The 26455-nt window shown below is 36.6% G+C and overlaps 1 pseudogene; it reads right to left on the bottom strand.

The window, feature by feature from the left end:
* Positions 1–124: 124 nt before the first annotated feature.
* LOC122135151 lies at positions 125–22835 on the bottom strand (annotated as a pseudogene).
* Between the last annotated feature and the right edge of the window lie 3620 nt (positions 22836–26455).

Below are 26455 nucleotides of genomic sequence, written 5' to 3'. Positions count from 1 at the left end.
CGGTTTGTAAGATGTTCATCAGTCGCCGTCTGGAAGCACATGGGGTTCAGACAGCAGTCTGAGGCGCTTGTCCTCCTGCAGTGATCCAGTCTCCCCTCGTCCTCTCTTCCTCTCTCCTCTCCTCTCATCTGCTCCCTTCTTCATCCCGCTGCGCCCCGTCATTATCCTCACCTCCTCTTCGGTTTCTCCCGTTCATCAGGCTCCCGGCAGGAGATCCGTCCCCCTGTGTCTGTGGAAAAACAAAAGATGTTGTTTTGTTGAGGTGTAATGACTTGTTCATTCCACTAGTTGTATTTAAAGGAAGTTCACCAAAAAAAAAAAAAAAAAAAAAAAGTTAATTACTCACCCTCATGCCATCTAAGATGTGGCTGACTTTTTTATTCAGTAAAAACAGTAAAGAAGATTTTTAGCTGAAACCGGGGGGCCTTGGTGATTCATCAAATGCAGTCAATGGCCGTCAATTTAGGGCAAAGCATATACAGGCAACACAAAATTAATCCCGGGCTCTTGACGATATATTGAGGTCTTATGAAGCGAAAAAACTGGTCTGTGTAAGAATCTGACATTATTTTACGCATAATCACCTGTATCCAGAGCCTCATGCAAACGGTCCGGAGTGATGCGGCGCACAACCTACTCGTTTCTTTTTTGGTGAACCCGTTGAATCGTTCACCAAAGTGGACTGAATCATCTGAAAATGATTTGTGGCTCAGCAGCACATATACAGTTACTCACTCAAAACTCACTTTGCAGATGCCTGACAGTCCCCGCTGGAATGATCCAAAGTATGAATCACTCCAGCGGCCCGGAACCGATGAGACGGTTTTGACATCATACTGGGCATTTGTGAACCGAAACTTAATGAAGGAGCCTACATGAGCGGTTTCTCACTGTTTTATGTAAAAGGTGAGTTATTATTAAAATACATAACTGTACAAAAATAAATCAGACATACGTGCTTAATTCATACATCGGCGCTGGCCTTGATCCCTAAGCGACACTGAGAGTTTATTTGGTCCTAATTTGGTAGAGTACGTATATCACAGATAACCCTGTCTAAGTATCATGGGCGCCTGCTTTAAAATGTGCTTTTTAATGTTTGCAGATCGTGGGTTATTTCATGTTTCATGACTTCTTTTGAAGTGATCTAGTCTAACCCACCGAGGAGGCCCACAGACACCTGCTATAAAGTGTATAGCTGTGGTTTCTCTGCGGCATTGCCATTATTGGGTAATAATATAAAGACTCATTAATTGAGGACTGTTTTTAGGGTGTCCAGGGAGATCGTTTTGATTTTCAGAAAATAATCAACATCAATGATTTATTAACCCAGCTATTTTTTATTCCCTTTACCCTGTGTTGAATGAGATTTACCTTGAAATTCCTCTGAACGAGTTTATATGTGATCCGGCTCTCATTTTGGACTGTTTTTTTTTTTTTTTTCTGACTGATCCATGTAACCCAAACCCTTTTGACTCTGTATGAACTGAATCCTGTACATGGTGGTGAATACTCTCCTCGCTCTTCAGATTAATGTGGATGGATTTTTTATAAAACTAACATTAAGTAAAGCGCCCGCTTCACCCCCCAGGGTCGTTTCAGAGTTTTATTTCTAGCGTTGATTTGTATGTATAGTCAAATGTGAAAAGATGTTCACAGCTGAAATAAATAATCTATGGTAAAATGTGTGGTGTTGTTTTTGGGAGACCTGGAAGCTGTTTGGATGCAAAAATATTGAGCATTAGCATTAAAGCCAGATGGGATGAAGCACAATCAAAACTATCACTGAACAAACGCAGGGGTTCCAGTACATTTTAAATTGCACAAAAGTTGAACTGCTTTTAACGTGGATATGGCATCTTAAAAAACATCAACGCTTCCGTCCTAAACACTCGCAAAACGTTGCAGTTAAGGGACCGAAACAATTTAAAAAAAATAAGAGAGTAAAATTAGAAGTGAATTGGTTTGGGGGGGGGTGAACACCCCCCCCCCCTAAACCCCCTGAAACTTGAAATACACACTTATTTTCCAAGTCGTTTGATGTTTTAATTTGAAATTTGTTTTTTATATTGTACAGTCATTTAAAAAAAATTATTTGTAAGGTTTTTTGATAGTGCTTTTTAGTTTATCTTAATTTATAAAAATGTTTAGATTTAGTAATTAAAAAAATATATTTTTTTTTTAATTAAAAAAAAAACTACAAAATTAAAAATGTTGCTTGGAAACTAAAAATATAAAGCTTAAGGATAAGGTTAGATTTTATTATCTTTGAAAAAAATACTTAAAATTTAATACCTTATTTTTACAGCTTTTTTTATTTTTCAGTTTTCGTTTAGTTCATTTTAGTACTTACAAAAAATGTATATTAGAATGTAGGAAATAAAATGTCAAAGGTAATCTTTTGCATCTAATATATTTAATCAATAATATGTTTTAATAGTTTCGGTGTAAGCAATTTTTTTTCTTTTTTGCTTTATTTTTATTTCCGTTTTTGTTTAGTAATTTTAGTACTTACAGAACAATATTAAAAATAGAAATGTTCCGCACATTAGGCAACTAAATGAAATAGAATATGCTGAAGTTTTTCATCTAAGTACTGAATATATTTATTTTTGTACAGAAAATGATTTATTAGTTTACTTTTTTAGACAATTGATAACATTGCTTTATAATGTTTTTGGCCCTACAGCCCCATAAATTCGCATGATTGCTAGACAAGCAATATAAATATAGTAACATAACATTAGTTAGGACGAATCCATACTTGTAACTGCAACTCAGATTAATATTTATTTTGAAACCGTATCGGATGAAGTTTGCACAGTCCTTGAGTTCTCTCAACAAATGCAAGAAAAAAAGAATCAAGCTAGATAATTTTTAATAATATAAAACAAAATCAAATATTTAAAGTCAGCAACCATGGGATCTGAACCCCTCATTTGTATGCATGTTAAGTAATGAGTGGGAGAGCCCGACGACGAGTGCGTAACACTTGTGATGCAGGTTTGTAAGATGTTCTTGCAGTCGCCACCGTCTGGAAGCACATGGGTTCAGACAGCAGTCCTGACGGCGCTGTCGTCCTCCCTGCCTGTGATCTCAGGCTCGGCCTCGTTCCTCTCTTTCTTTTCCCCCTTCCCCTTCCTCCCTCTCCTCTCATCTGCCTCACCTTCTTGCATCCTGCTGGCGTCTCGGCCGGGCTGCAGGCCTCGCCCTCCTCTTCGGTTTCTCCACGTTCATCAGGCTCCGCGGCGGCAGAATCCGTCCTCCTGTGTCTGTGGAAAGAACAAACGATGTTGTTTGTGTGTGAGTGTGTAATGACTTGTTTCATGTCCACTAGTTGTATGGGTAAAGAGACAGTTTCACCAAAAAAAAAGAATCAACAAAAAAAGAAAAGTTAATTTACTCACCCTCAGGCCATCTAAGATGTAGGCGTGACTTTTTTTATTCATAAAACAGTAAATAAATATTTTTTTGCTGAACACCCGGGGGGTCCCTTGGTGATTCAGCAATGCAAGTCAAGGGCTACCCGTCAATTTCAGAGGCAAAGCATATAGCAGGCCCACACAAACATTAATCTCCACGTTGCTCGTGGACGATATCGTGGAGGTCTTTATGAAGCGAAACTACTGGTCTGTGTCAGAAGCGGAACATTAGTTACCGCATAATTACCTGTAATCCAGAGCCTCAAGCAAACGTCCCCCGGAGTGATGTCTGGCTCACAAACGAATCGGTTCTTTTTGGTGAACCAGTTGAATCAGTTCACCAAATTGGACTGAATCATCTGAAACGATTTGTGGCTGGAGCAGCACAGATACAAGTAACTCAATCAAAACTCACTTTCAGACGCCTGACAGTCACCGCCTACTGGAAAATGAGCAAAGAATGGAATCACTACCGCAGTACCCTGGAACTGAGGACGATCGGTTCGAATCGTACTGAGCATTTGTGAAACTCGAACACTTGAATGAAGGGAGCCTAATTGAGACGGTTTCTTCTCACTGGTTATGTAAAAGGAATGAGCTGATTCAGACTAGTTTATTCACTTTATGTGCTTTACACATGTTTTCACAACAAGCATTTGTGGCTTATATTAATAAGTGGGTGTATAACTTTACCATTCCTGTGTGATTATAACTAGGTGAATTGAACCAGAAACGAGACTGTTCGCAAGAATCAGTTTGGGGATAAAGAATTCTATTTTTCTAGTTTGTCTGGGCTTCTGGAGTATGTTGTTAGTAATATTCAGTTTTCTGGCACAGACTGATCATTTCGTTTCATAATACCTGTATTTATCATCTGGAGTCCACAGGGATTCATTTTTTTGGGTTAACTGTCTCCCCCCCTTTTTTTTTAACACGTGTGTGTGTGTGTGTGGGGTGTTTGTGTGTTTGCCGCTGGCCAAGCTGGTCATTGTCAGGCGATGCGGCCGGCTTCCCGTCGGGCAAACCCTGCGCGGCCCCCCCCAGCGGGACAGCGGTAGTTATCGGTGTGCGAGCGCTGATGCCGCACCTTAATCCATACTTATCAGCTGAACCAGCACTTATCCGTGTGCGAGCGCTGATGCTCCAGCATGTGAGCGCGACGACTGAACGACTTCTGACAGAACTGACACTTATACGGCTTTATACCTGCAGGAGACAGAAACTGATTATACTTACATTCGCTTCATACATTATTATACAGTTCCACATTACTCAACAACAACAACAACAACATTTATTAGAGTATCTTTGCCTTGTTTTGCAGTAACAGTAATGAAATGTCCATAAAAACAAAATAAATTCACCTGATAAGCAAACTATGACTAAAATAATACTGTATATGCTTATAAACTAATCCTGATTATAAATACTTATATTAAGTATTTTTTAAGTAAATGCTCTTATGTAGAATAATAGAATAGAATAATAATTTAGAATATATACTGTATATGCTTATAAACTAATATATATATATATAGATATACACAGGTACAGACCAAAAGTTTGGAAACTTACTAGTTTTTAATGTTTTTTGAAAGAAGTTTCTTCTTTCTGCTCATCAAGCCTGCATTTATTTGATCCAAAAATACAGAAAAAACAGTAATATTGTGAAATATTATTACAATTTGAAAAATAATTGTTTTTTAAATTTATTATACTTTAAAATTTTGATCCCATTTATTTCTGTGATGCAATAAGCTGAATTTTTAGGATCATTATCACATGATCCGTTAGAAATCATTCTAATATGATGATTTCATTATCAAAGTTGGAAACAGTAGTTCTGCTGCTTATATATTTTTCAGAACATGTGATACTTTTTTAGGATACTTTGATGAATAAAAAGTAAAAAAAAAAAAAAAAAAGAAGCAGCTTTGTTTTTAAAATATAAAGATTTTGTAATAACAATACACACTCTGGTTCAGTAATTTTTTTTGTCTTTCTTTTTTTTTTAATATAAAATCAATACTTTTATTCAGCAAGGATCAAATACTTTTTCATTCAGCAAGGGGGTGTGTTAAATTGAGAAAAAGTGATAGTAAAGAAAATATATTATTAGAATATATATTATTAGAATTTTTTTTTTTTGGATTTTGAATAAATGCAGTTCTTTTTAACCTTTTATTCATCAAATATATTAGACAGCAAAACTGTTTCCAACACTCATAATAATCAGAATATTAGAATGATTTCTAAATGATCATGTGATAGACTGGAGTGTTACATGTGACACTGAAGGCTGGAGTAATGATGCCTGAAAATTCAGCTTTGCATCACAGGAATAAATTATTTTTTTTTAAGTATATTCAAATAGAAAACTATGTATTTTAAGGTTGTAATAATATTTCACATATTACTGTTTTTTCTGTATTTTTGAAGCAAATAAATGCAGGCTTGATGAGCAGAAGAAACTTCTTTCAAAAACATTTAAATAGAATAAATGGTTTCCAAACTTTTTGGTCTGTACTGTATATATTATATATATATATGGTGTTGTGTTGTATATATAGTATCATTTTGGTATATATCTACTCTATATATCTAGCTATATAAATATATTATATTAAAACTAACACAATAGATTAGACATAGACATTATAGATTTATATTTATATATAATATAGGCAGATTTTAATCAAAAGGGATTTTCAAAATGATAAGTTTTTCATTAATTTAACTTGATGTACTGAAGTAACAACCAAAACTAAAATAAAACTTAAAATATTGAATTACTAAAATTATTAAAACTAATAAAAAATGACAGAAACACAACAAAATTACTAAAAAAGTACTAAATTAAAAAGAAGAATGGAAAATATAAAAAAAGAAAACCAAAGTTCAAATATTAATAAAAACTATTAGTGTCTCAGTGATTGTAAAATAACATTGACTAAAACTACTAAAAACTAAATTAATCAATAAAAAAAAATAAAATATTAATATTAGTATATAAAAAGGCAAAATAGTAAAGTATACTACAATATATTGTTAACTAAAGCTAAATCTATTAAAAATTGTTTTTCTTTTATTAAAAAATGTTAAAATAAAACTATACATGAAAAAAATGAAAAAACAATTGAAAATCTGTAATAATAATTAGATAATTTGACTAAAACTAGAAGCAAAATGTAATAAAATTTAATAAAGCTAAATAGAATAAAAAAAACAAAAATGGCAAAAAGCACATAACAATATTTCCTAAAACGTAAAACTAAAAAAACCTATAATATAGTATACTAATAGTATATGAATGAATAATAAAAAAACAATATAAAAAAAACATCCCCGTTCAATAAAAAGATGAATAATGTTATATGAACAACTGAAGTACTCAAGTTCAGACTTCATCATCCTCACCTGAATGTGAGAGAATATGAGCTTTGAGTTTGTCGGGTCTGTTGAACTCTTTGGTGCAGCCCACATGAGTCCTGCCACAGAAATCATATCATCAAACACATTCACATCACACGGATGTTCCTCTGCCGACCCGGCGCCGTCACTCACCTGAAGGGACACTTGTACTTCTTGAAGGGCTCGTGAATCAGCATGTGTCTCTTTACTTTGTCCTTCCTGTTGAACGTGGCCTCACAGACGGAGCATTTATACGGCTTCTCTCCTGCAAAACAACAAGATCAGTCACTGTAACACATCAGACTCTAAATAAATTCAGTTTATTACTCAATTAATACATTAACTCATCTGTTTGGGACTTTCTAGATCCTTCAGAAACTCAACTATATAACAGTCTAAAAACGAATAAACGACAAAAAAGGTACAAATACCTTAGTACCTGAGTGGATCTTTGTGTGGAGTTTGAGGTATTTGAAGAAGGATGAAGAATGTTTTAACAGATCTGACATTTGAATTGCCGCCGACGAGCCGTGATGGGGTGAGAGGAGATGCCTGCGGAAATACCTCTCGCACGGAAACACCTGACAGATACAAACACATTCAGTGCTGACATATGATTCATTTGATTCTTCAATATGATTCTTTGAACACAAATGTTCAGGTGCTGACTCCTCAGTCAGCGCCTAAATCTATTAAAACTAAATCTATGATTTTTTTATTTTTTTACTTTAGATAAAATATAAATATTACATTAAAAACCTACCACTTTGTAATGGTAGCTAGAAAGTTTAAGCTGAAACTAGATCTATAGTAAAATTGAAATAAAGTTAAAGAATAAAAACAAAAACTAATAAAAATGATGAAGCACAACACAATTATAAAAGCTTAAACTGAAATGAGAACTAAAAACATTAAAAATCCTTTTCATCAATTTAAATTAAGCTGAAATAAAGTAAAATATAATATGAATAATAGATGAAAAAGTTAAACTTAATGTTGCCTTAAAAACTAACTGAAATAAAGAAAAAATTATAAAAAATATTGCTGACCTTTTGGCAGTGTGGGTGAGGCAAGGTGTAGTTGTGTGTGGTCGTTCAGGAGATGTTTGTTCCTTAGAGCTTCCTGTGTGGAATTATTTACTCTGACACTTCATGCATCTGAACACAAAAACACACAATGTCCTGACACATCAGATCTGTGTAGATTTTAACAGTCTCGTAGTCTTATCACTGTTGACCTTGTAGTAGCTGGTCATTGTGTGGGTTGTGGAGCTGTGTGTGTTGACCCTGTAGTAGCTGCGTCACATTGTGTGTGTGTGTGTGTGTGTGTGTGTGAGACCTGTAGTAGCTGGTCAGTGATTGAGGGTTTATCTTATTTTATTGTGTGTGTGTGGGTGTGTGTGTGTGGAGGTCACATCAATGTCATCTAATCAGAGTTCACATCAATGTCATCTCATCTGTGTGTGTTTCCTGTAGTAGTTGGTCAGTGATTCAGGGTGTGTGTGTGTGAGACCTGTAGTAACTGGCCAGTGATAGTGCTTGTGTGTGTGTGTGTGTGTGTGTGGGTTTGAGTTGCTGTCGTGCCTGTAGTATTGGTCAGTATTTGGAGTGTGTGTGTGTGTTGTGTGTGTCCTGTAGTAGTTGTCAGTATTTGAGTGTGTGTTGTCCTGTAGTAGGTGGTCAGTGATGAGGCAGTGTGTGTGTGTGTGTGTGTGTGTGTTGGGTGAGACCTGTAAGACCCGTACTGGTCAGTGATTATGTGTGTGTGTGTGTGTGTGTGACCTGTAGTAGTTGGTCAGTGATTGATTGATTGTGTGTGTGTGTGTGTGTGTGTGTGTGACCTGTAGTCTTTGGTCAGTGATTGTGTGTGTCTGACCTGTAGTAGTTGGTGAGTGATTGATTATGTGTGTGTGACCTGTAGTAGCCGGTCAGTGAATGTGTGTGTGTGTGTGTGTGTGTGTGTGTGTGTGTGAGACCTGTAGTAGCTGGTCAGTGATTGTGTGTGTATGTGTGTGTGTGTCTGACCTGTAGTAGTTGGTCAGTGGATTGGTGTGTGTGTGTGTGTGTGTGTGTGTGTCTGACCTGAAGTAGTTGGTGAGTGATTGAATGTGTGTGTGTGTGCGTGTGTGTGTGTGTGTAACCTGTAGTAGCCGGTCAGTGAATCTGTGTGTGTGTGTTTGTGTGACCTGTAGTAGCCGGTCAGTGACTGTGTGTGTGTGTGTGTGTGTGTGTGTGTGTGTGTGTGTGTTCGTGTGTGTGTGTGTGTGTGAGACCTGTAGTAGATGGTCAAATGATTTTGTGTGTGTGTGTCTGACCAGTAGTAGTTGTGATATCGTTGGTGAGTGATTGATTGTGTGTGTGTGTGTGTGTGACCTGTAGTAGCTGGTCAGTGATTGAGTGTGTGTGTGACCTGTATGTAGCTGGTCAGTGAGTTTGTGTGTATGTGTATGTGTATGTGTGTGTGTGTGTGTGTGTGTGTGTGTGTTTTGTGTGTGACCTGTAGTAGGTGGTCAATGAATGTGTGTGTGTGTGTGTGTGTGTGTGTGTCCTGTAGTAGCCGGTTCAGTGAATGTATCTGTGTGTGTGTGTTTGTGTACCAAATTAAATTTAAACACAAAAAACGTAGTAGCCAGTCAGTGAATGTGTGTGTGTGTCTGAACCAGTAGTAGTTGGTTATTTATTGATTGTGTGTGTGTGTGTGTGTGTGTGACCTGTAGTAGCTGGTCAGTGATTGTGTGTGTGTGTGTGTGTGTCTGACCAGTAGTAGTTGGTGAGTGATTGATTGTGTGTGTGTCTGTGTGTGTGTGTGTGTGTGACCTGTAGTAGCTGGTCAGTGATTGTGTGTATGTGTGTGTGACCTGTAGTAGCTGGTGAGTGATTGATTGACCTTTAGACCAGTAGTAGCTGGTCAGTGATTGTGTGTATGTGTATGTTTGTGTTTGTGTGACCTGTAGTAGCTGGTCAGTGATTGTGTGTATGTGTGTGGTGTGTGAACCTGTAGTAGCTGGTCAGTGAATGTGTGTGTGTGTGTGTGTGTGTGACCTGTAGTAGCCGGTCAGTGAATGTGTGTGTGGTTGTGTGTGTGTGTGGTTGTGTTGACCTGTAGTAGCTGGTGAGTGATTGATTGTGTGTGTGTGTGTTGTGTGACCTGTAGTAGCTGGGTCAGTGATTGTGGTTTGTGTGTGTGTGTGTGACCTGTAGTAGCCAGTCAGTTGAATGTGTGTGTGTGTCTGACCAGTAGTAGTTGGTGAGTGATTGATTGTGTGTGTGTGTGTGTGTGTGTGTGAGACCTGTAGTAGCTGGTCAGTGATTGAGTGTGTGTGTGACCTGTAGTAGCTGGTCAGTGATTGTGTGTGTGTGTGTGTGTGTGTGTGTGTGTCTGACCAGTAGTAGTTGGTGAGTGATTGATTGTGTGTGTGTGTGTGTGTGTGTGTGTGGTGACGCCTGTAGTAGCTGGTCCGTGATTGAGTGTTTGTGTGACCTGTAGTAGCTGGTCAGTGACTGTGTGTGTGTGTGTGTGTGTGTGTGTGTGTGTGTGTGTGTGTTTGTGTGACCTGTAGTAGCTGGTCAGTGATTGTGTGTGTGTGTGTGTGTGACCTGTAGTAGCTGGTCAGTGATTGAGTGTGTGTGTGACCTGTAGTAGCTGGTGAGTGATTGATTGATTGTGTGTGTGTGTGTGTGACCTGTAGTAGCTGGTGAGTGATTGATTGTGTGTGTGTGTATGTGTGTGTGACCTGTAGTAGCTGGTCATTGACTGTGTGTGTGTGTGTGTCACCTGTAGTAGCTGGTCAGTGATTGTGTGTGTGGACCTGTAGTATGTGACCCTGTAGTAGCTGGTGTAGCGTATGAGCAGTTCATTCATTCAATTGGTTCTGAATTAATGAATCATGGCTCGTTGAATCTAAAACAATGCACATTCCTTGGCTAAAAAACCCAAAGCTTTTAGCCCCCTGAACTCATGCAGGTAAATCAAACTCTCTGCAAGCTGAATGGCCGGCCTGGTGCCAGCACTGGCTGGGTTTAAATTCCTGACCAGATCGTAAAACTTTATTACCCTCAACTGGGAAGATAACAGAAAAAAGCCCAGCTACGCTAGGAATTCTTGTAAGGAAAAAGGAAAGTAATATATTCTAAATGTATTGACTGTATTTCCTTTTTCTGCTTAGATGTCTTCCATATCAAATTGGAGTATCTACAATTTTATTGTGTTAATCAAACTTTAAATGTGTGTAATTCTGCAATATGAATGTAACTTTATGTTTCTCCTACCTTTACCTGTCATTTTTGGTATCTGTTTAACCGTCTTGCTTTGACCGAACCACTCATACATAGGAAATTACAGTAAAAGGTATTATTCTGGAATTACCATCTTGCTGGAATATAAATTGCTGAATTCTGGGGGGGGGGGGGGGGGGACCATAACTCACTCGAGTGGGTGTCTCCCCAGAGACAAAGGAACTTTTTCCCGCTTTCAGATCGTGGACGTTCATTGGTTGTTCGCGCAAACAGAGGCGTGAACCCAGTCGCTCCATAAGAGACCAAGAGGGTCTGGCTGCAGATTGCACTTGCACTCTCAGACTTGCACTCTCAGACACTTGCGCTTCCGCTAGCGACATCACTTGCAGTCTTTATTTTATATTTTGTTCTATTTAATTTTTATTTTTTGTTTGAATCTCTCAACATTTACAACAGTAGCCAGGTGTTGAAGACAAGACAAAAGAAACTAAATTACAAAGTCGCTTGCAATCGCCACTTGCTCTTTTAGAGCTGGGCGTGTTCTCTCGTGTCTTCCGGGGCAAGCAGACTCGCGCGAAGTTTCAAAGGTTCAACGAAACGTGGAGTTACCAAGAAATAATTCAGAGTTCGTCTCTCCCTCGTGTAGGGAGAGGCGAATATAAGAATAAAACTTAGTAAAGAAAAGCAAAGAAAAAACGGAGATGAAAGCTCCCTAAGGAGCCATCGCGACAGACGTTCTCTCGACGAAGTGCCGAAACAAAAAGTGCCACGAGAAAGTTCTGTGTCAGTCTCTTAGAGAAGGGTCTGGCTGCAGACTTTCACTTGCATTCTCAGACTTGCACTCTCAGACACTTGCGCTTCCTCTAGTGACATCACTAACAGTCTTTTTTTTTTACTTTTTTTTTTTGTTCTGTTTGTTGATTACTTTTTGTTTTGAATCGCTCAACATTTTACAACAGTAGCCAGGTGTTGAAGACAAGAAAAAAAAAATAAACTAAATTACGAAGTCGCTTGCAATCGCCACTTGCACTCTCAGCTACCTGCGACGTCACTTGCAGTCGACACAAATCATGCGTGTTGCCAATGGAGACAAAACACTGTGGTGATTAAACAATTAAAACTAATTTAGTACCGTAAAAGTACAGCGTCCTGCAAGAAAAAGACAAGACCCGCAAATCCGCGGCCACAAAACAGCAGAATATGAACGCGATGCACAAAGTATCTCGTTAAGTGTTTAATTTCCTCCCGTAGAAAAAAACAAACACTTAATATGCTATTAAGATGCTATTAAAATATCAAATTCAATACAATTTATTAATATAATGAATAATTTATAAAAACATGGCAAAACATGCGCAAAACATGGCATAATGTGCCATAATAATAGACTAAGAGGATAAAGACCAAACTCAATATGCTCCTCTTCATTATTCTAAAAGTGAAAAAAAAAAAAAATAAAAAAAAAAAAAAAAAAAAATGCATAACTAATAGGTATGTACAGGCAAGCAGGTGAGCCCAGAATAAATGCAACATGCAAAGTTTCGCGTTAAGCGTTTTTCCATATAGAATAACTGTCTACAACTCTTTTATATCATTGTCTTTGTCCATTAAGCTAACATTACATTACGTGTTTTATTTATAATGATTGGAAAATGTTTAACGTTAACGCATAACGCATTGATGCTTTTAATATCACTTAATATCACTTCATAATACATATATACAGACCAACATATTTGTTGGTCTGTATATACTTTAAGTCAACAGAAAGACATATAGGCTCCTGAATTGTCTTTATAGTCCATTATTATGCCACATGAAGCGTTTTGCTGTATTGGAGGACAAGTGAAAGTTTGAGTATTGTGTTCATGGCCATCTGCTTGCCTTGTAGTAAATTAAATAATAACTATATATTGATTTGATCTTTTTAATTTCACTTTATTTAGGCCTATTTTAATACATTAAGCCATATTACGTGTTTGTTTTTTTTTTCTACGGGAGGAAATTAAACACTTAACGAGATACTTTGTGCATCGCGTTCATATTCTGCTGTTTTGTGCGGATTTGCGGGTCTTGTCTTTTTTCTTGCAGGACGCTGTCCTTTTAACGGTACTAAATTAGATTTAATTGTTTAATCACCACAGTGTCTTGTCTCCATTGGCAACACGCATGATTTGTGTCGACTGCAAGTGACGTCGCAGGTAGCTGAGAGTGCAAGTGGCGATTGCAAGCGACTTCGTAATTTAGTTTCTTTTTTCTTGTCTTCAACACCTGGCTACTGTTGTAAATGTTGAGCGATTTCAAACAAAAAGTAATCAACAAAACAGAACAAAAATAAAAAATAAAAAAAAAGACTGTTAGTGATGTCACTAGCGGAAGCGCAAGTGTCTGATCCGTGAGTGCAAGTCTGAGAATGCAAGTGCAAGTCTGCAGCCAGACCCTTCTCTAAGAGACTGACACAGAACTTTCTCGTGGCACTTTTTGTTTCGGCACTTCGTCGAGAGAACGTCTGTCGCGATGGCTCCTTAGGGAGCTTTCATCTCCGTTTTTCTTTGCTTTTCTTTACTAAGTTTTATTCTTATAGTCGCCTCTCCCTACACGAGGGAGACGAACTCTGAATTATTTCTTTGGTAACTCCACGTTCGTTGAACCTTTGAAACTTCGCGCGAGTCTGCTCGCCCCGGAAGACACGAGAGAACACGCCCAGCTCTAAAAGAACGACGCACGCTCGGCTAGCAGGCACAAAGATATCCACATGCAAGTATTATTTCCTATAGAGATTTAAACGCTGCTTAAGGCGGTCTATTCCCTTTTTCAAGGTGATCTGATTCCTTGTTGTCTTTCAAAAAGGGTTACTGTATGTGATTTTGCCATACTGCGCGATCATTCTGCATGGATTCTGCCTATCTCTCTCTCCTGTCTCTCGCTCACCCTTTCACTCACTCACTCACTCACTCACTCACTCACTGTCTCTCTCTCAATCCAACTCAATCTCATTTTGTTATTCGTTTTGTATTGTATTTGTTTTACTGTTTGTATTGTTATACGCATATTTACTCTGTGTGAATCGTAGTTTGATGTATTATTAGTTCAATTTTAAAAGCCAATATATTCATGATTGCTTCTGTCTAAAATGCTCACATTTACGAAGTCAATGAAATGTTTGATCTTAGCTACAAAGCTTATTTGTTACTTTCCAGTAACCTAAATTTTATAAGGACGGGAGAATGGTTTCATGGCTAGAAACTATTTTTTCCTGGAATTATAAGAAGTGATAACTATAAAAAAAGTTGATAAGTTAATCTTACGGCCGTTTGCTGGACAAACCACTGTTTGATTTGCATTAATTCCCAGTAAAAGATATCACGTTAATTGATATGAAGAATGGAATACTGACATATTAATGAGTAAATTACAGTGCCTTGTAATGAGTTATTGATATATACAATTGACCTATATTTCATCTTCAATAATTTTAATGTAACTGTTACGCGAGATATATATATTAATCATATTCCTGATTAATTATTAAAATTCCCTATATATCATTTGAGCTAACGTTAACGTACTACCCAGTGCGGCTACACTGGTCAACGATTGTGTGTGTGTGTGTGTGTGTGTGTGTATGTGTGTATGTGTGTGTGACCTGTAGTAGCTGGTCAGTGACTATGTGTGTGTGTGTCACCTGTAGTAGCTGGTCAGTGATTGTGTGTGTGTGTGTGTGTGTGACCTGTAGGTAGCTGGTCAGTGGACTGTGTGTGTGTGTGTGTGTGTGAGACCTGTAGTAGCTGGTCAGTGATTGTGTGTGTGTGTGTGTGTGTGACCTGTAGTAGCTGGTCAGTGATTGATTGTGTGTGTGACCTGTAGTAGTTGGTGAGTGATTGATTGTGTGTGTGTGTGTGTGTGTGTGTGTGAGACCTGTAGTAGCTGGTCAGTGATTGAGTGTGTGTGTGACCTGTAGTAGCTGGTCAATGATTGTGTGTGTGTGTGTGTGTGTGTGTGTGTGTGTGTGTGTGTGTGTGTGACCTGTAGTAGCTGGTCAGTGATTGAGTGTGTGTGTGACCTGTAGTAGCTGGTCAGTGATTGTGTGTGTTGTGTGACACCGTGTGTGAGACCTGTAGTAGCTGGTCAGTGATTGAGTGTGTGTGTGACCTGTAGTAGCTGGTCAATGATTGTGTGTGTGTGTGTGTGTGTGACCTGTAGTAGCTGGTCAGTAATTGAGTGTGTGTGTGTGACCTGTAGTAGCTGGTCAATGTGTGTGTGTGTGTGTGTGTGTGTGTGAGACCTGTAGTAGCTGGTCAGTGACTTGTGTGTGTGTGTTTGTGACCTGTAGTAGCTGATCAGTGATTGAGTGTGTGTGTGTGTGTGTGTGTGTGTGACCTGTAGTAGTTGGTCAGTGATTGATTGTGTGTGTGTGTGTGACCTGTAGTAGCTGGTCAGTGACTGTGTGTGTGTGTGTGTGTACGAGTGTGTGTGTGACCTGTAGTAGCTGGTCTCTTTGCGCTGGTTGGGCTGTGGACAGAAGCTGTGTGAGTACTGGTGAAGGCCGAGCTCGAAGAGCGACGGGAAGACTTTACTGCACTGGTGACAGCGGTACGTCAGCTGCTCCTGGTGTGTGTGGATGTGCTCCAGAAACTGATCCAAAACCTCAAACATCAGATATCAACCACACACCACAAAACCTTACACCTGACAGAAACTTCATGGAGTTAGTCACGTTTGACCATCGCACACTGAGAGAGGATCTAAAATGACTATCCACACTTCATTTCTACATTTGGGGTTGTGGAAATCTGAAACGAAAGACGCTAATTTTATATTTTTAGCATCATTGTCATCATTGTCTCGTAACACTTTACAATAAGGTTCCATTTGTTAACATGAATAAAGAATGAAAAATACTACTAAAGCATTTAATAATCTTAGTTAATGTTAATATCAACATTTAATAATACATTATTAAAATCAAAAGTTATCATGATGACATGAACTAGCAATGAACAGTTGTACTTTTATTACCTAATGTTTAAAATAAATATATACTGTTACAAATGTATTGCTCATTGTTTAGTAAATGCAGTAACTACTGTTTACTAATGGGACCTTAATGTAAAGTGTTACCAAAATATCTTATATCATTTAAAGATCCTTAAAACAAGATCAATTTATTGGAGAAACAAAACTGTTTGATAAGAATTTTATTTTTATTTTTTACATTTTATTTTTCAGGATTCTTTCATGAATACAAAGTTCAAAAGAACAACATTTATTGGAAATATAAATGGTTTGTAGGATTATAAACGTCCTTACTGTTACTTTTGATCATTTTAATGCGTAGGAAATGTATTTATTTCTTTCAAAAAAATAAAATAAAATCTTACTGAAGCCAAGCTTTTAAACAGTAGTGAACATAATTTAACAGAACAACATAAATTTACCTGAGAAGCAAAACTGCTAAGAAATAACTTTTCAGAGAATGCATTTTAGCTGTTTGTTTAAGCATAAATCTCTTTACATTTCTGCTGAAAACAATAAAAAAAATAAAACAATCTTCATTTCTTATGCAGGTTTGCTTTATATATTTACTTATTTAATTATATATCTAAATATTTAATTCATATAGTTATTTTTTTCTAATTTTAAGGATGTTTAGATATTTTCAGTCGTCTGTGATAAAAGAGTCTGCTACATGAATAAATGTTTATGCTCTGTAAAATGTTTCTGTCTGTGTGCGGTACCTGTTCGTTCTTGTGCTGCGTCATGTGAGACTTCAGCTGGAAGTAGGTGCTGAATTTGGCCGAGCAGAACTGGCACTGATACGAGCTGTCGATGAGGATGATCTGCTTGTTCTGGTTCATGCCGCTGCTCTGTTTGCCCTCCGCCGAACCCTGTGTCTCCTGGACCTCAGCGTCCTGCTCCTCAATGGCTGGAGACGAAGCCACACAAATGATCTTTAGGTTGGTATGAAACATCACCAGGAGTAAAAGAATGGTTCACCCAAAAATAAAAAATAAATGGTTTAAAAATGTCCTCACCTTCAGGTCATCCAAGATTTAGACTTGTTTGTTTCTTCATCAGATTTGGAGAAATGTAGCATTGCATCAGTGTCTCATCAATGGATCCTCTGCAGTGAATGGGTGCCGTCAGAATGAGAGTCCAAACAGCTGATAAAAACATCACAATAATCCACAATTAATCCACACCACTCCAGTCCATCAGTTAACATCTTGTGAAACCAAAAGCTGTGTGTTTGTAAGAAACAAATCCATCATTAAGATGTTTTTAACTTCAAAACACTGATTATGGCTAAAATAGGAGTTCATAATCCATAATAACACTTCCTCCAGTGAAAAAGTGCATCTCCTGTTGTCTCTCACATCAAAATCCAGACACATATTTGTTTAGAGCTGTTTTAACGGTGCTTGATCTGTGCAGATTTCTCTCTTGATTCAGAACAGACCACTTTTTCACTGCAGGAAGTGTTATTATGGATAGAGGACTCATATTTTAGTGATGGTTTGAAGTTAAAAACATCTTAATGCTGGATTTGTCTCAGCTTTTATCTTCTCCAGATGTTAACTGCTGGACTGGAGTGCTGTGGATTACTTGTGGATTATTGTGATGTTTTTATCAGCTGTTTGGACTCTCATTCTGACGGCACCCATTCACTGCAGTGCATCCTTTGCTGAGACACTGATGCAATGCTGCATTTTTTCAAATCTGATGAAGAAACAAACTCATCTACATTTTGGATCACCTTTTGGTTGAACTATTCTTAAGCTCATGCGGTCTCACCTTGCTCTTGCCCTTCTTCCTCCATCTGCTGTGAGTTTTCGTCACTGTTCAGAGGAAGCACGCGTACAGTGATGGGCATCCTGGATGCAGTGCTGTGAACTCCAGCGGGCCAGACCTTGTGCGTCTGCATGTGTTTCTTCACGTTGGACTTCTGAGCGAAGGCACGGCCGCACACGATGCACTGAAAGGGCTTTTCACCCGTGTGACTGCAGATTTAGACGCCGGACAGAGTTTGAGATGCCATGTTTATGTTCTTGTGAACGTTTATGCATTGGGCTTTGCAAATTATTTTGCTAAATTATTGTTTGAATTTCGTGCAGCTACTGTCATGATTCTGAGAGCCCTGAAAGCAAAAACATCTCATGTGAATTTTCTCTTTTTACCTTCTAATATGCTGCTGGAGGTCAAAGTTCTTGGTAAACACTTTGTCACAGTAATTGCACTTGAGCTTCTGGGCTTTTCCTTTAGTTTGTCCCTGCTGGAAACAAAATAACAGACTGGATATTCTTGCAATCGTCAGTTACTTTATATGTACTTTTGTTTATATGTTTGGGGCTTGTAAGATTTTGTCATGTTTTTGAAAGAAGTCTCTTCTGCTCAGCAAGGCTGCATTCATTTAATAAAAATACAGTAAAAACTGTAAAATTGTGAAATATTTTTTGCAATTTAAAATAGCTCTTTTCTAAGTGAATATCTGTTAAACTGTAATTTATTTCTGTGATGCGCAGCTGAATTTTCAGCATCATTACTCCAGTCTTCAGTGTCACATGATCTTCAGAACTCATTCTAATATGCTGATTTACTGCTCAAGAAACATTTCTGATTATTAGCAATGTTGAAAACATTATTTAGAAACAATATTTTTATGAAAAGCATGATATATTTTATTTTCTCATGATCCTTTGATGAATAAACATTTTAAAAGACCAGCATTTATTGCCTCCTTGCTGATTAAAAGTATTAATTTCTTTTAAAAAAAAAAATCTTTCTGACCCCAAACTTTAAAAAGTAGCACTTGTTTATTCAAATATATAAGCAGACTGGTTGGTGTAGATGTGAACTACCATCCTGTGTTTTCTTGGAGGTTCTGGCTCTCTTAGGGATGATGACCTTGTCATATTCGCCCAGCTCGGAGAGGTTTGTGCTGATGGTGCAGGTCTTGGTTTTGTTGCTCTGTTTTCCTGGGCTGTAAACCGGAGCGGCGCTGAACACCTGGCCCTCCACACACTGACTGGGAACCTGCCAAACACACAGACACATCAGGTAATTAAATGTTCATTAAACAGCCAAACCTGCATCAGTACACTTAGAATATATATGCAGATTTATTTAATCAGAAAAGGCCTTGATTTAATAATAATTAAATATTATTTATCAATGGCACCTTCTAAAATCTGTTTACAAAGTCCTTTAGAGGTAATATAAATATTCTTAAAGTTTACTTATAAATGCATATTTTTATTTTCAGACAGTGTTATTATTGTTAACTAAAACTATTAAAAAAAATTCGGTGGTAACTGATTTATAACTGGAATAAAATAAAACAAATATTAGATGAAAAACCTGGAAAACTTCCACAAAAATGACTAATGTTGCAAGTAATGTTAAAATAACCAAAACTAAAAGTGAAAATAAAAATAAAGCTAAATAGAAATAAAAAATATCTACACTAACAGTGTCGTTCTTGTTAACTATTAAAATTGTTTTTATTAATTAAAATACAGCTGAAATAAAATTAAATATAAACATTAGATGAAAAACATAAAATGAAAAATAGAAATGTTTCCAAGTTGAAGTACTAAAATTATTAAAACTAAAATAAATTAAATTACATTTAAATATATATAAAAAAACACTAATAAAATAATAATAAATAATAAAAATAACAAAAGCACATAAAATTAGTAAACCTTAAACTAAAATTAAAATGGAAACTGAAAATTAAAAAAAAAAATTTAATTCAAAATATTAATAAATAATACTATAATAGTATATAAATAATCCTAAAATAACATTGCCTACTAAAAAAAATAAAAATAATATATATATATATATAGATATATATATATATATATATATATATATATATTATATATATATATATATAATAGCATATTCAAAATATTAATAATTACTATAATAGTATATATCATATTATAAAATGCAGGTCTATTATATTGTGTTTTCAATAATAGTATTTCCAGTCTCTGTCTATATGTACCATGTAGTTTCATTTTGGGTGTATTTCAGAGTTTAATACTCGTTAAATATGAGCATTATGTTTGTGATCATGTGAATTAATGAACAGTGCTGTACCTGAATGGACTGAAACGACTGAAGCCCCAGAGCAGACACTTCTGCAGTACCGCCTCCGGCCATAGGGGGCAGTGTGCTGTACACCTGCACCACTGAATTACTGTTGCTGGAGGGCACCTGTGAGGACAGGGGCGTGGCCTGTGTCTGGGGGAGGGGCTGTGGGGGTTGTTGATGGTGCTGGAGGTACGAGGTTCCCGCGTGCATGCTGAGATTACTCTGAAAAACACAAGCGATGTCAGATGGATTACTTGTGGATTATTGTGATGTTTTTATCAGCTGTTTGGACTCTCATTCTGACGGCACCCATTCACTGCAGAGCATCCATTGCTGAGACACTGATGCAATCTACACTTCTCTGATGAAAAAACAAACTCATCTGCATCTTGGATGGCCTGAGGGTGAGGACATTTTCAGCAAATTTTCATTTTTTGGGGGAACTGTTCCTTTAAGTATTATTCAGTGTTTACCTGTGCCAGTCCCTGCATGGCTGCCATCGGCTGATCCAGAGAGCTGAACGCTGATATGGCCGACATCAGAACCTCATCGCTGACCAACACATTTCCCTGGACCAGCGTGTGTGTGAGCGGCGACTGCGGCACAGTGATGTATGTTGACACCTTGAGGATTATATAAACATAAAAACAGAATGAATTCAGGAATATGGCATCTCATAGGGGTTTTTAGCAGGTGTGCTGTACCTGTCTGTTAGCGGGCAGCTGAGGTCCGGCGCTGATGGACGGGACGGAGGTGTAAGCGTTGTGGAGGCCAGAGAGACGGTGGCCAGTGACGCGTGTTGACTGACACGGTTCACGCTTTGTGATTCATGAACGCGGCAACAACGGCAAAGAGTTTGAACTGCTCTTACCTTTTCCACACAGAAAGGAGTCCATCATCGTCTGCATGATATTAATGTGACGTGAGCGTTCAGATGCATCATTACTAGGCACGCAACAACTAAGTTGCTGTTATTCTCAACTAAAACTATTGATCATTTTAGATAATGGAAATAAAGTGAAATAAAAAAAAGTATGAATATAGAGCCAAACAATTAGTTAAAAGACTGAAGTATTTTAAATTACCAAAGAAATGAAGTGAAACTAAATAAAAATAGTAAAAAAAAAAAAATTAAATGTAAAAAAAAAAAATTTTTTTTTGAATGGCAGCTAACTGAAATAAATAAGTTTAAGCACTAAAATTACTAAAACTAAAATTTCAATAAAATAAATTACAGCTAAATAAAAAAACAAACACTAATAAAAACGACAAAAGCACGTAACAAATTTACTAAAACTTAAACTAAAATTAAAATGTTCTCTAAAAAAATAACTATGTATATACATAACAGTGTTGTTGGTGTTAACAAAAAATAAAACTATTATTAATCATTTTAGATAACTGGAATAAAGCTGAAATAAAATAAAGTATGAATATTAGATGAAAAACTTAAAGGTTAAAAAGACTGAAGTATTAAAAATTACCAAAGAAATGAAGTGAGACTAAATTACAACTAAATAAAAGTAAAAAAAAAAAAAAAATTAAAATTTATTTTAATTATTTTTTGAATGGCAGCTTACTGAAATAAGTTTAAGCACTAAAATTACTAAAACTAAAATTTCAAAAAAATAAATTACAGCTAAATAAAAAAACAAACACTAATAAAAATGACAAAAGCACCGTGAACAAAATTTACTAAAACTTAAACTAAAAATTAAAAATGTTCTCTAAAAAATAACTTTAATAATATATACATAACAGTGTTGTTGGTGCTAACGCACAAATACCAACTATTATTCTCCATTTTAGCAGATAACTGGAATAAAGCTGAAATAAAAATAGTAGTATGAATATTAGATGAAAAACTTAAAGTTAAAAAGACTGAAGTATTAAAATTACCAAAGAAATGAAGTGAAAACTAAAAGTAAAGTAAAATTCAAAAATTCTATTTTAATTATTGAATGGCAGCTTACTGAATAAATAAGTTTAAGCACTAAAATTACTTAAACTAAAAATTTCAATAAAATAAATTACAGCTAAAAAAAAGCTATAACGTAGAATAAATTTACTAAAACTTAAACTAAAATGAAAATGTTTTCTAAAAAAAATAACTATGTATATACATAACATATACACTTAAAATAAAACTAGTAATACCAATGCCATTTTAGATAACTGGAATAAAGCTGAAATTAAATAAATATACATTTTTGGATGGAAAACTTAAAACACCTCTATTTAACATTAGGATTAGTTGCCTTGGCAACTAAAAACTTAAAATAAAAATAAGTTAAAGATTGAAATACTAAAAAAAAGCATAAATCTGAAATATAAATAAATGAAAAATAAAAAAAAAAAAAAAAAAAACAACAAAAAAAAGCACATGACAAACTTAAAACTAAACTAAAATGAAAAGCGAAAGTAAAATGAATATTATAAATAGTATATAAGTACTAAAACATATTAAGCTGCACACTTGACCTTAGAGTGCGGTGATTTAAGATCATCGTTAAACTGGAATATTAAATCAGACCAAATGCGTGAATGAGTCTCACTCGCATCGGCTGGATGCTCGTTCCTTGAGACGTTCTAAAGCCCGGATCCAAAACACCCTGACCGCCCAGCAGCCACTGGACATTGAGCTTACCGCCTGATTGTCCATGCCTTCAACACCTAATAAATATACTAATCAATAAAGCCAAGTGTCCAGCAATTATTCAACAAATCTGACGAATTACACCAGTTACACACTACTGTAGGGAGTGTATATAGAGTATATATATATATATATATATATATATATATATATATATATATATATATATATACTGTGAGTAAAACTATATCAAAGTATTAATAATTATTATTACTCTCATCAATATCTGATTAGGATTGGTCAAACACAGCATTATGCAAATATTTTATATAACTAAAAAACTATAAGCACAGAGTAAAACTATATCAAGCACTGGTTTCCTACACACATCTGTGCTAGCTGTCTCTCTCACTCCTTTCTTTTGCACATATTATATATAATTATTTCAACTCAAATTAAATATTTCACACCAATATATTTATTTATTTAAGAACATATGTCGCGATATGTTTTCTATATCCATGCACCATTATATTTTTTGTTATATACTGTGCAGGTTGGCTTATATACTATATATATATATATATATATATATATATATATATATATACTATATATATATATATATATATCGATCATAAATCAAAAGCTTATTAGTTTAGGGAAGGAAACATCTGTAACACAAATATACCAGCTTATTTAAAATAACAATTACTATTTTTCATATTGAACATGGGATTGTTAGTGTATTGTAGCACTATAAAATAATAACAATAAAAAAAACACATTTAGTAGCTGAATGGTGTTTTGTGGCTTTTCCAGTGTTGTGTCTCTCTCCCTCCGGACCGCCATGATCCGCAGCACGCGGCTGTTATTCTAATCTCTCTTCCTCCCTCCTCTACGTCAATGTCTTCTCAGGTACATTCAAGTGAACTAATCAAATTGACAGCAATACTGCGCTAATATAATTTACATGTTTTTAAAAAATTATACAATTAACAAACAATAAAAACCAACAACGTTTGAACCGAAACAACTGTGCAAAATGCGTTTCTTTGGCTTGTCCGTCTCGAGCGCGCATGCATTCTCACTGTAAGCATAAAATGTATAGTATTACAGCTTTGTAGTTATGCTGGAGGATTTTAACAAAAGTGCATTATTACCTTCCAGAACCACCGATATTGCCTGCGCCATCTTGAAGTTCTTAAAGCATAACGCCAGCGGTGGGCGGGGCTTATTACAATCATCTACATTGAGCGAAAGTTTCCGGTTATTATTATTTTATTATATATAACTAAGTTATTTGCCATGACATCGGCATCCTGCACATGGTTTTATATATGTAAATTTCAAATCCGTGCACTAATTAGTATTTTTAATGTAAATATATATTTTTATTTTTTACGAGTTTATATGAAGCACACCACATGTGAATAATGTGTCGATATTTTTACGCCACATAAATCAATTTGCATTCGCTGTAAAATTAAAAGCCAAACAAAATACAGAATAGATTAATTATAGATTTAAATTGAGTCATTGTTCTAACAGGGATGTGAGAGATATATTTTTTTGCATAGACAGCTTATAATTATTTTGTATTTATATGAAGTGAAAGTAGATGGGATTACCTAGGTTCGAAGAATTCACAACAAAATAATAATGCAAATTTAGATATTGTTGTGAAACAACAACTTTTCTGGGCGTTAGACATGCGTTTCAATTTTGCATATTATTATTATTATTATTTCTATCCACAATATAATGACGCCATGTCCAACCTGATCCAAGTTGTTTTCACGCTACAAACCGCATCCATTATTTTGTTTAAAAACCCAAATAAATACAAAAGCAGTCTCAGAAGAAACATGGTTTCCGTTCAAACAACTCTTATCTTTAAAAAAAAACGTTGCTTAAAAAGGTCGTCTTTGAGTGACAGGCTGTCGTCATTAACCAGCGGCCTGCTTAACACGGACGCGTAGCGCGAAGGTCGCGTGATATCAGCCAATGAGCGCGCGGCACGCTGGCACGTGCCAGTTTCGCGGCAAAAAAGATTTGGCGCGTAAACCTTAGAGCAGGTTCCGATCAGCTGGAACAAAAAAACAACGCAGCGATTCCGGGTGCGTCGCGCGCGGGGACAGTCGCACCGCACCTACACCACTTTTAACTCTTGTTTTTCAATGGATTGAAGCGTTAAATGAGCGAGAATCTGGATGTTATTTGGAGTTAATGACGGCAATACTTCACCGGATGGAGTCATCAAAAAGGACAAAAACGGAGGATATTTTTGGATTAAAGTGTCCAGATGAGAACAGAAACCGGACTTGTGCTTTGTTTCGCACATCCAGTTCGGGTTTATATCTTTATATTTACTTTCTCTACAGCCTGTTTACCAATATAATAACACGCTTCAAACACGTTTACCAGCGCTCATGTAAAAACAAACTCTACAACTTACAAAATTATCCCAACATCGTCAGTAATTTGAGGATTAATGTTGAATCATTTCATGCTTTGTGCACTTTAGAGGTTGAAATTGCATTGCTGTTTGTATATGATGGTGGTTATTTATGATGAACTGTGTGTGTTATGTCAGCTCTTCGTTTATTTTCAAAGCACTTCCTTAAAACAACTCTAAACTCATAATGCATGTGAAATATATCTTAAACATGTTTCTACACAACATGCATGATCTTATTCTTAAGTTTTATTAACGTGAAGTGTGTTTTTGTGTTGCCAAACCGAAGTTGACCTACATTCTGGCGCTTGTTGTGTGGTTTGGAAGTCTCACCCTAATGTTCAGTCGAGGCCTCATTTTAACATGCTTCTGAATGCCAGAACGTGGCTTGTCCAGCTCTGCTCGCGCTCGTGCATGCATTTGAAAGCAGCCTGTTTCCATGCATTGAGAGCAATGGCGGATTCTGCAAATAAACCCAGGAGACTAAGCGACCCCCCGCTGTTTTGAAATCTTCGATATGTCTGAGAGTTTTATATCCGGGCCAGACCGCGGAGGATACGCTGGTGGATTTCGAGTCTCTCCTGAACAGTGGCAGCATCGATCTCAGTGTGAAGATCGTCAAATCGTCATCATCTCCACTCCCTGGCAACGACTCGGCCAGCACTGCTACCGGTGACATCTTGCTGTTCACACCCCCCTCATTACAACTAACACCACTGCCACCATCGCGACCCTGTCCGGGATCAATCGGAGACCCACTTTGGGACGCCCACTGCACGACTACAACCTCTTTCAGACACCTTTACCAGTGCATCGCGCTTTGCATCCCACGCAGCAGAACCTTAACCTTACAGCATTTGAAATTCCGTCTAATAATGTGGGCTTAATGGCTTGCAACCCAAATCCGCAGCAGGTTCAAAATCAGCAGGAGTGGTTCATGATCACCACTGCGGCCTTGAGGAACTCATGCCATGGTCACAGCTATGATTTCACAGTACCTCTAGATTATCGGCGCAATTGAGATGTGTGTTGAAGGGCAGCCGCGTGATTGTTTTATGGGGCATGCATTGTTTTAATTTAGCATTTCTGCGTTAAAGGGTTTGGCGGGATGTGATTGTAGTAGTGTTTTTGTTTCTTGGCGACGCATGCATTGGTGTGGTAAACTGAATCGCTTCTACAAGGTCATAACCCCTGTTCTCCTTTGGCTTTTTGATTTCAGGTGAAGAGG

This window comes from Cyprinus carpio, chromosome A23 (genome assembly GCF_018340385.1).
Source record: "Cyprinus carpio isolate SPL01 chromosome A23, ASM1834038v1, whole genome shotgun sequence".
NCBI classification, from domain to species: domain Eukaryota; kingdom Metazoa; phylum Chordata; class Actinopteri; order Cypriniformes; family Cyprinidae; genus Cyprinus; species Cyprinus carpio.
The sequence above is the reverse complement of the archived record's forward strand: the minus strand, read 5'-3'. Positions and strand labels throughout refer to the sequence as shown.